Below are 13514 nucleotides of genomic sequence, written 5' to 3' on the forward strand. Positions count from 1 at the left end.
TTGTGTGTGGCACCATTCTTGGGCAGGCTGCATTTTCTTTCGCACTGGGTGCCTCTCTTTATGGGGTGCACTCCTTGCGCATGGGGCTCCCCTACGCAGGGGACACCCCTGCATGGCACAGCACTCCTTGTACGCATCAGGCCAGCTGCACATGGATCAAGGAGGCCTGGGGTTTGAATCGCAGTCCTCCCCTGTGGTAGACAGATGCCCTAACCACTGGGCCAAGTCCACTTACCCAGTGCATTCTTAATATCCTTTATTTCTTCCTTCACTTCATTAAGTTGATTCATGAAATTTGTTTGGACATTTTTGATTTGTTGCTCCACATTCTTTGTTTCTTCATGTTTTTTAGTTTTTTCATTAAACTAGTCTGTGTCTTCCTGTTTCTTAATATGGCTTGTAACTTTTTGCTGATATATAGGCATCTGTTTATCTTGATGGACTTAATTAGATTGTGAGCTTCAGTTTCTATTTTTTTGCTAAGTTTTATTTTTTGCTAAGTTTCCTTTTTGACAATTGTTTCCACTTATTCTATATCCTTATAGCTGTCTGTGTTTCTTTGAAAAAAAAATATAAAGACCATAGAAAAGGAAATAGAAAAGAGAAAAAGAGTAATGTAGTAATAAAAAAAAACAGACAAGAAGCCATTAAAGAGCCAGGAAAATAAATAAGTAATAAGAATGAAAAAATTCATAAAAATTACAAAGGAGTTAGAATTAAAGAGGCAGAGCAAAAAAAAAAAATGAAGCAAGAAAAAGAAAAAGAATAAAAGAATAGAAATATGAGAAGAGAAGAAGAATAAAAGGAAGACCAAACAAGAAAAGGAGGAATAAAAAAAAAATTTGAAGCATGCACTCCAGAGTTAAGCTACCCAGTTTTGGTAAATAAAATAAAGTAAAATAAAATTAAATTAAAAGGTAATAAAAAATTAGAGCTCAAAAACATGAAACAAAAAAATTGCAGTCTATAAGCTACCTGTCATAAGGTTTTGGCTGGGTGCCTGACAACCCAGTGGAACCCTCTCTGGATCTCTTCTCTCAGGTGGTACTGGGAATTGAACCAGGAACCTAGCCTATGTGAGGCAGGTGTTTCTACACTGAGCTGCACCCACTCCACAGGTTAGATAGGCTTCTTAAAGTTTATCTGGCTCTCCCCACTGCCTTTCTCTTAGTTGGGCTTCTAATAGTTTTCCAGCTCTCTCTCCTGACTTCCTTCTCTCCCAGGTTGGTTAGGTGCCTGTCTCCACCTTATCCCTTCACTGTCCTGGTTCTCTCTCTCACAGGGTGGTTTGGTATGGCAGCCTGCCTGATCAGATACCCTTTCCCCTCTCCCTGGGGAAAAGACTAGAGTCTTTTTGAGGTTCAAAGGGGGCTCATCTGGCCATACTCACTGAACAGAGGCCACTCTCAGCCCTCTGCCAGACCCCTCTTCCTCCCAGGAAGAAGAACTTTCTTCCCCACTCAGTTGGCTGCAGTGAGCCAGGGGTTTTACTGAGACCATTCACTCTGAGGGTGGGGTAATATGGCATTCCCAGCCACAGGGGAGAGTAACTCTTGGTTTTCATTTGGCCTCTTTGTCTCTCTGTCCCTCTCCCTCCTGGATGATGTGCAGCACAATTCTGGTCTGCAGATCCCCAAAACAGCTCCCTTGGACAGCTTTTTGCCCTTCCTCCATTGTTTTTGTGATAGAGAGTTGAGCATACCTATTTCAATGCCATCTTCCCAGATGTCCCCTCATTTAGCTTTTAAGACCCATCTTGAAGCTACTTTTCCCACTTGCTCATCCTTAATTTCACAAGCTGAAAATGGATTACTCCCTTCTGAAGCCCCATAAATGTGCATCTCTCTCTCTAATAGTTCATTTCATTTTCTACCTGTTTATGTATATCTCGTATATAAGCTGCTTTTTGGGCACGTTCATGTCTGCATCCTATAGACCCCAAGGCCACTATTTTACATGGTTGGCACTCAGAAAGGAATACATAAATGAATGAGTGAATGAATGAGCGAATGAATAATAGAATCTTAGAGCCAGAAGCAATCTCAGAGTTTACCAAACCCAATCCCAATCACCTACATCCCATTACACAACTGAGGAAGACCCTATTAGATGAAAGAGATGGTTTGTTCAAAGTCACATCAGATGATAACAGTGACAGCCCAAAGAATGTCAGACTTGGAGCTGAAGAACTCAGTTTGGACTTCCAGTTCTGACCCCTAACAGTCACATACAATAAAAACATATTAATACTTATTACGTCATCATCACGTGTAGGCACTGTGCTACGAGTTTAGATACCATCTCATTTGTTTTTCAAAATGGACCTAAAAGTTATATGATCTGAGTCATACAGAACTAAGCAACTTCCCAAAGTCTTATAATTGTTAAATGCTTGGGAAAGGTTTCAGCCTAGGCAGTCTCACATGAGAAGCCAAACTCTGAACCAACCTGCAAAGTCACTAAAGTTCTCTGAACTTTAGCACCTGCAAAATGACTATGTGATAGTATATTGTCATTATGACATGTAACGTGTCTGTGATGGCTACAGAGTGTGCAGCATTGTCTATCATCCCCTTAAGAATCCTGATGTCTGGGTTTTCAGCTCAGCTCTTGCATTTCATTGTAATCTGACCCAGGATACAATGTTCATTTCACTGGGCCTCCATTTCCACTTCTATAACAGGGATTTTTTTCAGACAATATTAAAGGCTCCCTCTACGGTATCACTGGTGATCTCTTGCCAGGCACTCTGGCACAGATCTGCCAATATCTGGCTCACTTTGCTTTGTCCTGGGTCAGTGACATGTTTTCATGTTGCTAAAATAAATGTTTTGCTCACAGTAAGCCAGGCTTGTTTCAGGCCTTGTACGTCAGAGCAAAGCATCCCATAAAATGCTTCTTCAGAATTTAGCATTTAGGGCAGGAGCCATTCTTGGAAGGAGTTTTTTATTTGTTTTCTAATGAAAAATATTATTTCATATAATACTATCCATATGTTTCTAACATACTATATATTCTATTTCAGTTAAGAAAAGATCAATATCTGAATAACTTTTTTCATAGCAAAACAGTCGAACACCACTGAACAATATAAATTCCAGGGCAGATATTTCCTTTAATGAACTACCCACTTGTTGGTCACATGTCTTTCCCAGAGGTGACCCTTGTAAGCATGCTGTTTGGTTTGTAGCTTTCTGTGCATTTTACCTGGCACTTTCATATATGCATAGATGTAGAAATATAGCCTTCATTTTTTTTTATGTTTACAAAATTGATGGATATTATTCTTCAACTCTCTTGCTTTGTTACTCAGAAATATGTCTTTGATAGTGCTCCATGGAGTACAAACTTCATTACTTTTCATATCTAAGTAATATGAATTTATGATTTGCTTTGTTTCTGTTATTTTCAGTTAAATATTGTTTGAAATATTTTTCTCAATTCAACATAGGTTTATCATTTTAGTGGTTGCATAAAATTTCATTGCACTGAAGTAGAAAAATTCATTAAACCCTAATGTTGGGTATTTAGGTTATTTCCAGTTTTCCTTGGATTTAAATGGAAATTTGTGAAACAATGAGTTTCTGGGCTAGATGAGGGCATTTTGTTGTGTCTAAAACTGGCAATGAAATGAAGTTTGGTTTTTCAGATTCTAAATGAAAGGACCCAACAGCAAGTTTTCCATATATGTTAGGACCAATAGCTCACGTCTCATGGGCAAAGAGCTGGCATATAATCATTTTTTTAAATGTAATGCTTCATCATTCACTTATTCAATTATTTATCTAAATATCTATCTAAGATTTACTGTGTTCTAAGTACTCTGATAGGTGTTGATAACTTCAAAATGGATAGAATACCTTGTGGGACTTATAATTTAATAAGGGAAACAGACATATAAATAAATGAGTATGGCAGTGAATGAGATGAGGGGGTTGGAGAGAGAGAGAGTATATAGAAGGGGAATCCAGCCATATTTAGATCATTTAATATGTGTTAATATTTACCCTGGACAGGTTAAGTAACCTCTCTCTATCTCAGTTTCCTCATTCATAAAACAGAGAAAATAATAGCTAATATATGTAAAATGCTCAGCAGAGTCCTTTTTTTTTAATTATTTATTTATTATTATTTATTTTTAATAACATTAAAAAAAAATGAGGTCTCATTCAACCCCACCGCCCCCACCCCCCACTCCCCCCACTCCCCCCACAGCAACACTCTCTCCAATCATCATGACACATCCATTGCACCTGGTAAGTTCATCTCTGAGCATCACTGCACCCCATAGTCAATGGTCCACATCATAGCCCAGACTCTCTCACGTTCCATCCAGTGGGCCCTGGGGGGATCTACAGTGTCCCGTAATTGTCCGTAAAGCACTATCCAGGACAACTCCATGTCCCGAAAACGCCTCCACATCTCATCTCTTCCTCCCATTCTCCAAACCCAGCAGCCCCCATGGCTACCGTTCCCACACCCATTCCACATTTTCTCTGTGGACATTGGATTGGTTGTGTCCATTGCACACCTATGTCAAGTGAGGGCTTAGATTGCACATGGGTACTGGATGCACTCCTCCCGCTTCTAGTTGTAGACACTCTAGGCTCCATGGTGTGGTGGTTGACCTTCTTCAACTCCATGTTAGCTGAGTGGAGTAAGTCCAATAAATCAAAGTGTAGGAGCTGAAGTCTGTTGAGGCTCTGGGCCTGGGTGTCATATTATCAGTCCAGAGATTCAAATCCCCTACATATATCTTAAACCCAGCACCAACTACAATTCCAATAAAGTAGCATGCAAGTCTTGTGAAAAGAGATCCCCTCTGAGTCCAATTCCATCACGCAGAAACACCAGCTCCAAAGAAGGGCCATCTGTCATGGCAGTGAACCCCTTCTGTCATGACCATAGAACCCGTGGGTCTCTTTATCCCTCAAAAGAACCAATACCTGGGGTTGTATCTACCTTATCTGTCTCTTAGACTCTGTTCAGTTGTACATAGGGGTATTCCTTCTGACAACCTCCAGACTCTTTTTTAGAGACTCACAGCCTTATAATCTCATTTCTCCTTTCCATTTCCCCCTTACATTAGGTCAAACTGCTTCCCGAAGTCATGTTATTATATGTAGACAGGTATATTCTGCTGTTCCGCATTGAATCTTTAATTCAAGGTCATTTTCTAGTTGCTTCTTCAGCTGGTATGTGGTAGTGATCCCTCGGTGCCAGGGAGGCTCATCCCCGGGTGTCGTGTCCCACCCTGGGGGGAATGCATCGCATCTACACGCTGAGTTTGGCTGTGAGAGTGGCCACATTTGAGTAACATGAATGCTGTCAGGAGGAAACCCCCAGGCACAATGCTACTCTAGGCCTTGTTCTTATTGCAGGTGTATAGGCTCAAAAGTGTAGCCATTAGTATCAAGAGCCCACTGTTGGGCCCTCCTTCCTTCCTGGTTCTTGCCGTTGCACCTGGAGGATTGCCACTGCTCTCCCAGGGCCCACAACAGTGACCCCCCGGCCAGGAGCCCAGTACCCCCCCAGCTGTTGTTTTTAATTGTTTCCACTATGAGTATATATAGACATTACCATATACCCTGGGCATATGCCCTGTATAACTCCCTGTCAACCATATATATCCTGTCAATAACATCCCATATCAGTATTCCTCCGCTGCCATTGTTGAACCACTCTGTGATCCAAAACTTCCCGTAAAGTGAATCCCAACATAATGTCAACTTCAGAAGAGTCTTAGATCACCGAAATTCATATATACAATATACAGTATTTCCCCAGATCCACCATAAAACCTTTTCCCTTCCACAGCAATAATCTTTTAACTTATTCATATCATATTTCCTGAAACTGATGTACAGATTCTGAAACTATAGTTTTCAAACACGGTGACATTTGTGCTTACTATGTGGTCCATACTTTAGGTTGTACAGTTTTCTAAATTTTTTAGTTATCCTATGTTTTGTCTTATGGTTTTCATTATTAGTTTGTCGTCCCCTATATGTTTTTGGTGTAATATTAGCTGTTTTATATTCATCCTCGTGTACTCTCACATAACTCCTCTTTTGCCCCCTTATTTACCTTTGTTCCATCCGTTGCACATCCATTTTCCCCTCCCCTTAGGGCCCACAACGCCTGCCAATCTAATGCCCTGGGAGCCGTCCTTTCTCACGAGAGATACAGTTCTCTCTATTCGACGGCATTAGTCTTCCCCAGGATATGGGTCCACCCCACCCAATGGTAGAACCCACCTTGGCAAAATGAGCCTTCAGCTATTCCCTCCGGAGTCCGTCCCGCATCAGACCATACCCCCTGAGCGTCCTAGCCAGGTAACCCTCCTACTTATACTTTGATATGTTTTACTCAACATTTGGTTCTCAACGAACTTCTGACACTCTCCCATGTTCGTATGTTGCCCCTCCCTCCCACCTATTTCTTGAACCATATTACCCCTCTTCCCATCCCCAGCCCCCCTCAAACCCAGAAAACCCCACCCAAAGGTAACCCCTTGCCCCCATTTTGTCCCTTCTTTGTGCTCATACTTACCGCCAGCTCATCACAGATTCCACCCCTCAGCAGAGTCCTTGACACGTTAAGCACCCAATACATTTTGCCTATTGCTGTTTGTAAAATTATCCATTGTGCCACAACAATTTACCCCCAAACAACTGGCTTCTATTATCTCATGTAGTTTCAGAAGGTCAGGGATCCAGAAGCAGCTTAGTCAGGTGGTTTTCATTCAGGGTCTTTTGTGAGGTTGCCGTCACAAAGTCAAACTGGCTCCACTCCTCTGAAGGTCTGTCTGGAGCTGGAGGCACTGCTCCCAAGATGGCGTCCTTCCTGTTGGAAGGAGGCTGCGTTCCTCACTGTGTGGGCTTGTCTATAGGACTTCCTGAGGTCCTCACAAAATGACAGCTGGCTTCCCCTGACAGAGAGGCTGAGGACCAAGGATTGCCTTTTATGACGTAGACTTGAAGTCCCACATCATCGCCTATGCCTTAGTCTTTTCATTATAAGCAAGTCACTAAGTCCTGGTTACACTCAAAGAAAGAAGAATTATGTTTCACCTCTTGAATGAAGTGTCAACGAATTTGTGGACATTTTAAAACACCACACAGATGTAGGACTAATGATGTACCTGAGCCACACAAGGTGTCCCTCTCTCCACTCTTTGGCACGCCTCTTAGTACAATGATGTACACAAAAAAAGTTCCCCCATAATGTTCCTTAACTGAGATGCCTTTTGTGGAAGCTACCTTTTCCTACAAATCCAGATCATCTTCATAACCACCAAGTACATGTAGTAACTATTTTGGTTCCAATTTCATGTCAGATCAAAGCAAAAAACAGATCAATGGTTTTAATTCTTTTTCCCTTCCCCTTCCCCCCCCACTGTTTTTGTTTGTTTTGTTTTTGCTGTCTGTGTCCATTCACTGTGTGATCTTCTGTATCTCTTTCTCTTTTTCTTTCTCTTTTTGTCTTCTCTTCTCATTTTTCTCCTCTAGGATTCACTGGGGCTCAATCCTGAGGACCTCTAATGTGGAGAGAGGTCCTTGTCACTTGTGCCATCTCAGTTCCTTGTTTCTGTTGTGCCTTGCCTTGACTCTCCCCTTCATCTTTCTTTTGTTGTGTCATCATCTTGCTGCATGACTCACTTGCATGGGCACTGGCTTGCCGTGAGGGCACTCGGCTCGCTGTGTGGGTACTCATATGGGTGCTCGGCTCACCACGTGGGCACTCAGCTCACCATGCAGGCACTGGCTCACCATGCAGCCATGCTTTTTTTTTTTTTTTTACCAGGAGGTCCCAGGGATTAAACCCAAGTCCTCCCATATGGTAGGCGAAAGCCCAATCACTTAAGCCACGTCCGCTTCCTTGGTTTTAATTCTTAATCTCAAACCAGCTCCAACTCCTCTTAATACATCTCTTTGGAACTTCTTTATTTTGTTCAAGAAGCATTTGCAATGCCCTGAGAAATATAGGGCAACCTGTAAGGGATAATTCATATCTACAGATCAGAGGCAACTTCCAAATCAGTGCAGACAGATCAGTCTGCACTTTGAAATCCTTTCAAATTCTCTCTCTCCTGTGGCCCTTTGGTTTTCCAATAGACCTATTGTGTCAAATCATGATAAGTTTCCTTTGGCTACTCAAGCAATACCATGAAATGGGTTGGGTTAAACAATGGGAATTTATTAGCTGACAGTTTTGAAGCTAAGAAGTCCAAATCAAGTTTTCATCAAGGCAGTGCTTTCTCCCCAAAGTTTGTGGCATTCTGGGGCTGGCTGCCAGTGATCATTTGTTCTTTTCTTGTCACATGGCAAAGTACATGGCAGCATCTCCTGGTCTCTCCCTTCTCTCCTGGGTTCCACTGATGTTCAGCTTCGGGCTGCTTCCTTTGTAGCTTTCTCTATGTCTTCAGTAACAAGATTAAGACCCTTCATGATTGAGGTGGGTCACATCTGAACAGAAGTGACCTCATCTAGAAGTCCTACTTAAAAAGGGTTCATACCACAGGAATGGATTAAGTTTAAGAATATGTTTTTCTAGGGTAAATACAGCTCCAATCCACCACACTTGTGTTGGGAGAATTTTTATTTTAATTCATATTATTATAAAGTGTCAATTCCTGGAGATGGAGTAGGGTCATACATTTTAATTCACACTACAACTCCTTGATTTTCCCTAGGGAAGTACCGGTCTCCTTCATGGGCCCCAACTGGTGGTAAGTAGGAAAAATAATCATTTATGTGTCTGAACTAATTTACAGTTTATTCTGAACTTTTAATTCAAACAGTCTTTATGGGAGAAAAAGAAAAAAAAGCTCAGTGTCTCATTCCCCTTCTTCATTCCCTGAAATGACATCTGGGAGCAGGAGGTGAGGAGTGTGCCTTGGGCTGCCCCTGAGATTTGCTGAGAGGTCCTCCTGAAGATCACAATGACTGTGACTTTCTATGGGTGTCAACACCCACAGAATATCTTTTTTCAGGCCTCGTGTTCACATTTTCTTCCAAAGAAATCTCAGGTTTTTGTGTTTGCTTTTATGGTTACCAGATAAATGTGAGAGGACCATTTGTTCTGTGCTTTTAGGTGAATGAGCACTCAGTGCTGTGAGTAAGGCGATGGGTAACTGACCCGGCCTTCTGTGGACAGTCAATGTGTCTTCCTGTCATGTTACTTCTTGTGCCTTTTCCTATGTGATTGGTTGTGGGAGGAGGACCCCAGCTTTTGCTGCAGCCTCTTTGGTGACCATATTCATGTTTCTGGGCTCCCCCCACCAGCACCCCTCTTCAGTTTTTCAGTTGTTTCTATTTCCTTTCCGTAGCTTAGAAATTTACTGAAATCCCATGAAAGCTGATGACCCAACCTCAACCCAAACCCATTCCATTCTTTTCTCTTTAAGAGCTCTCTTCTTTTTTGTATTTCATTAGTTACATGGAGGAGAAACAAACCAAAAAAAAATGCACTCTTCCATTTTTCATCATAACTTACTAAATACGTTCAAATTTGTAGATCTCTGCTCTGATGCTCTGGCCACATCCCACAAATTTAGCTATGTAATGCCTTAATTATTGATTCTTTGTTAGTAGTCTCCAATTTCAGTTTTGATTTTAGCTCTAAGCCAAGAATTCTATATAAAATTGTCTTTTTTTTTTCAAGTTCTAAGTCATTGTGCATTGTTTTTGCTTTTTGTTTTTGTTTTTGTTTTTTTGGTTTTATTTTTTGGTTGGGGATGGGAATGAAATTTTTTTTCAAAAAATATATAATTTCTTTGTCATCAAAGAATTGGATCAATGTTTTATGCTTTGGGTATTTATGAGGATGTCTTCTGTGTCTTGATCACAGTCCCATTTGTGACTCTTTTTGGGTATTTGAAAAGAATGTGTTCTGATCTGTATATTTCATGTATAAAAACCTTGGAACTCTCCCTTTGAGGTTTCTGACTTGGGGCTGTGTCTTGCATTGTCACTCCCTGATCAAAATTACTTAAAAACTTATCTGTATTGTTTTAGGACATAATATTTTCAGGTTTTATATTTTAAACATTAATCAACTTTGAATTAAACCTGGCATGAGATAAGGGTCTACCCACCTGGATAACTGGATCAAATCTTTATTGCCACATAGAACAGTTTTGTTCCAGGTCTTTCCATACAAAGTAAGCTATACCTGTTGCTCAAAATGTATCCAAATTGCCCTGTGAGGCACATTCACTGGGCCATGGTTACTCACTCTGTCCAGAAGGTTGGGAGATGAGACTACACCTTTTTTTATTTTAACTTACTTGCAATCAGTTTTTTTTTTTAAGGTACTTTAGATTACATAAATGTTACATAAACAAATATGGGGATTCCCATATGCCACTCCCTACCCCTCCCACACTTTCCCACATTAACAATATCCTTCATTAGTATGGTACATTTGTTACAATTGATGAACACATATTGAAGCATTGCCACTAACCGTGGATTATAGTTTACATTATATACCATTTACACTCTGCCCCGCACAATTTTGTTAGTTATGACAAATGTATAATGGCCTGTATCTGTCATTGTGACATTGTAGGGCAATTCCAGTGTCCCGAAAATGCCCTTATATTACACCTATTCTTCCCTCTTCCTCCCCTCAGAACCTCCGGTGGCTACTGCCTCCACATCCATAGTAAAGGTTCTTCCATTGCTAGAATAACAATAATTGTACAGTAGAATAATAATAAGTCTACTGTAGTCCATGAATAAGGAAAAGGCTCGGCTCTGTGCCACGGCATCTGGCTTGCTGAGAAGAGCTGCGCTTCAGCCTCTGCTTGTACCTCACCTGATCACCATGGGAGAAATCAACCTGCACTTCCAGATACTGCCCGAGGGACATATGATCCATTAAGTCCTCTAAGTCTGATCAAGTCTTCTCTTTAATGTAGCCAGATCATCAGGGCCTTTGACTATACTCAGCAATTAGAAACGGGATGTGAAAAGTTGCTTTGTATAAATGGATTTCACTTTTCCTTTGCTTTTTTGCAATGCCCACAGTTTATGCTGAGGGACTCCATAAGGAACCACGCCTAGCATTTGTCAACTGCTTTTGTTATAGGGGGTTGGTGAGGATGTGGGCTCCTTCCCAGAACCCATAGGAGAAACTTGTCTCTGGCAGTGATGTCCTGGAAAAAATAGCAGCCCCAAGCATTGTTTTTTATTACATGAACCCTGCAACTGATCCTCTTTAACTGATCATGTAACTGAAGCTTTTTTTTCTGTTTAGTTTGTATCCTAGGAGGCTTAGAGATAAATATGCAACCAGGTTAAGCAATTGTGCAGGACTTTCTGGCATGTATTTATGAATACCCACTTTAGCCCTATTACATTTATAAGCAGCATCAATATTCTTCAAAACAAAAAGATGTCTGCATGAATGTGTCATTTCTTTATGTATATGTATCTGTTTGGCAATAAGAGAACATATATATTATTAAGGCTCATTTGGTTGTGTTTAAAAGAAACTTGATTCAAACCACTTTAAGCAAAAAACGGGGTTTTATTGGCTCATAAAACTGGGAGGCTTGGCGGGATCCAGGGCCTCAGAAGATGTTATCAGGCAGCCTCCCTCTTTTGCTGTCTCTGGCTCTAGCTTTTGTTTCCTTTCTGCTGACTTCATTCTCAGTAGGCCCTTCAATTAGGTGGCAAATAGGTCCAGAAGGAGCATCTCGTGGACTGACTCATAGCAATCCCAGTGGGCTAAGGGCATCTCCTCCCATTTCCAGCCTAAGCTCCAGAGAGAGCTTTCATTGCCTATCTTGATCCATGTACCCTTCCAGGACTCATCACTTTAACCAGTAAGAGGCAGTTTCCTGTGTGGGCCCAACCGAGTCTCATGGTTCTGCTACCGCTAGGGGTGAAGTCAATCACCTTGAACTCCGTAGTCTAGAAGCTTCTTCAGGAACAGAAACTTCATTCCCTTTAATACAAAATTCCCCTGCTCAATGTCCTTATCAGATGTTCCATTTAGTTTCACTTTGGATACATCCCAGAGAAGAGAACTCACTACATTTAGTTGTCATCCATTCCAGCATTGCACAGAGTTTGTTGTTGGAAGAAATATTCTTTATTTTTGCCACTCTGATTCTTCCTGTAATTTCTAAGGAGTTGCCTTAACTCTGCCCATCAGAACTGCATAAAATTAATCTCATCTCCCCAAAAAGGTGCTTCAGATGTTTGAGTCAAATTTCAATATATCTTTTATGCTTCACTTTCAACCTTCCGAATGCCTTTGGAAGACTTCTAAAGCAATCACTGTCCTAGACCAAGTGTATTCTTTACAATTCCTATGAGTCATAGACTCCAGTGATTTTCTGAATTTCTCTAATTGCCAGTGGATTCCTCCTTGTGTACTTGATACTATTAAATAATTAAATGGCTTAAGTGTTGAAAATAATTTTCAAATGTTAGTTAAAATTAGCTTTCACTCCTTTAGTAAGCCTGAAAGTGGGATAGTTTTTCCCAGCCACATTATAATATTAGTTCATATTAAACTTAACTGTAGTAGCTAGTACTCATTCAGTGCCACATATTTTACATAAATTATTTATAATCCCTACAGTAACTCTCAATATTATTATTACTATTCCATTTTACAGTTGAGGAAGCTAAAATTCAGTTTAAGTCACTTTGAAAAGGTCTCAAAGTTGGCATGTAGTAGAACTGGTATTTGAGCTCAAATATCTCTGACTCCAAAACAAAGTTTTTTTCATTACACTCCAAGCTCTGTGCTTGAGGTCAACCGAGATCCTCAGATCTTTTGCATTTTGAGCTGTTGTCAATCACTTTTCTCATACTCTTCACATGTACCATAAATTTGGTGTTCATTTTAATGTGGAACTGTGCAGAAGAGTTAACAGAGTCAACCTGAGACTGCTATCCTTAGAAAATCCTGCTTGAAATATTGGCCCTTGGCTGATGCTTGGTAACTTGGATTTGGGAAGCATTCCCACCATTCCCCAATAAGGGTGGCTCCCTGACTAATCTTTTTGTACAAACGTACAGTTTCTTCTGCACACCTGCTTTCCTTCTGGGAGTAAAGAGTTTGGCACATGTCAGGCCAAAAGGGTGCATAGAGGTCAAACCCCAGCATAAACCCTGGGCATTGAATTTCTAATGAGCTGCTCTCGCAGATAACATTTTACACATGTTGTCACAAATTATTGCGGAAAGAATTAAGATGTCCTGTGTGATTCAATAGGGAAAGGACTCTGGAAGCCCACACCTGATTTCTTCTAGACTTTGCCCCATAACCCTTTTCCTTTTGTTGATTTTGCTTTGTATCTTTCCACTAATAAATCATATCCATGAGTCTGACGATACGCTGAGTGAGTCCTCCTAGTAAATCATCATATTTGATGGTGATCTTAGGATCCCTGGCACAGGTACTTTGTATTTGTTCCTGTTAAATTTAATACTTATATGGTAATTTTGAATCCTGGCCTTATCATTCTATGTTGTTGTTTTTTATATAAC

Source organism: Dasypus novemcinctus, chromosome 6, assembly GCF_030445035.2.
Source record: "Dasypus novemcinctus isolate mDasNov1 chromosome 6, mDasNov1.1.hap2, whole genome shotgun sequence".
NCBI classification, from domain to species: Eukaryota; Metazoa; Chordata; class Mammalia; order Cingulata; family Dasypodidae; genus Dasypus; species Dasypus novemcinctus.